This window comes from Berghia stephanieae, chromosome 2 (genome assembly GCF_034508935.2).
Source record: "Berghia stephanieae isolate SIO BIC M18660-M18661 chromosome 2, UCSD_Bste_1.3, whole genome shotgun sequence".
NCBI classification, from domain to species: domain Eukaryota; kingdom Metazoa; phylum Mollusca; class Gastropoda; order Nudibranchia; family Aeolidiidae; genus Berghia; species Berghia stephanieae.
Window position 1 is genome coordinate 11,878,660 of NC_088361.1, and position 1,584 is coordinate 11,880,243.

A 1,584-nucleotide genomic window follows, 5' to 3' on the forward strand; every position below is an offset into this window, starting at 1 on the left:
CTTTGTTTCTATTTCTGTGCTCTATTTGTCATCCTTTGTCTTACCCTTTCTTGGGTGCTAGTGCTAAACTCTGGATCAAATTATTTCTCTGTCCAATTATGTACCTTTTTCCTGTCACCGATTATTATTATTATTACCTTAAAGTTTTGTAATTATTATTTAACTCCTAAAAAAACAAAACAAATAACCTAGATATACTCTGTACTTCAGTCCTCCACGGTCTGAAAGGCAATGGCATTCCATTCAGCTTTCGCTTTTCGCTTTGATATACTACAGCTTATCAATCAAAATGCTGTGAATTCTGTTTCAGGTTTTGGGCTTTTTTTTTTTTAAAGTTATTTATTTTTTTCTAAATAAATTTAACTTAAGATAGTGGTGGGTTTGTATTTTTTTTTGCTTTTGGGAAAGGCATTAATTTTTCCATTCATCGTGGCACGGGTGGCTTGTGTAATAATTTAATATGCGCAAATAAAACTGTTAATTAATTTTTTTTTACTCCTCTACAGAGCTAAGATACTGTTGACATATCATGATAAATGAAATATCCATTTCCAATGACTATATTTTGATTATAAATTGTATGTATGTAACAATTACTGCTTATTCTAGGTTCTCCAATGATTTGTGTTCTTGGAACTTACTAATCATGGATTTGTGTCACATGTCATCTCAAGACATTTCTCTTGTCATAACTTGGGAGATTACAACTGCTAAGACTAGCATCTCGCATGTGGGACAACAAACTAAATTCTGCTCGGAACACATAAAAAAAAAATGAATATCCATTACATCCATACGTTTTTGGTTCTGCCTTCATTGTTATCTGTAATTATAATAGTCCACCAATTTGAAATAACTTGCCTTGATTTTTGTTTTTCTCAGCCAAAAGTGAAACAATGGCAGTGGTTTCCTTTGAGATGCATTCTTGGACAAACTACCAGTCTCGAGACAAAATTGACACAAAGAGCAAATTCTGGGTTAGAGAACACATATAATCAGGTCTCCTGTAGTCATGCACCCGTTTTTGTGAGACAAAATTTATCTCTCTATTGAAAATCCCCTCTCAGTTCCGATGGTCTCTGAGTTGATATTTATATGATGTAACTGTATTACAAATGTTTCTACAGTTTTGACCTGGGTGGGGATCCTGACCTCCCATAGCGGGCAGGGAGGTCCATACTGTGTCTTCTATCCCCTTATATCTGTTTTCCAACATGCTTTCTGTCTTTGTCTTGAAATGAGGTTACTTGATTTTGTCCTGGCCCTGGTTGGAGTCTTGGCTGAGAGGCCGGGAAACAGTCAAATGCATAGTTATTGTTTTGGGAGATGATATTTTTTTCCTTGTAAATCATCTCTCTGTTATGTATTATTATATTTGTTATTTTTAGTGTATAATGTAAGCATTTGAGTGTATTCCTCTCTGTTGGATTTTGTGCTTGTGTCCGGATGAGACTTATAGGTGATCTCAAACTAAGTACATTGGTGGTATGCTCTTGGAATCTACATCTGATCCCTATTTGTTCCCAGTTCCCCTTTGTCTTACCTTTTCTTGGGTGCTTTAATTGTAATTCTAGAACTTTTTAC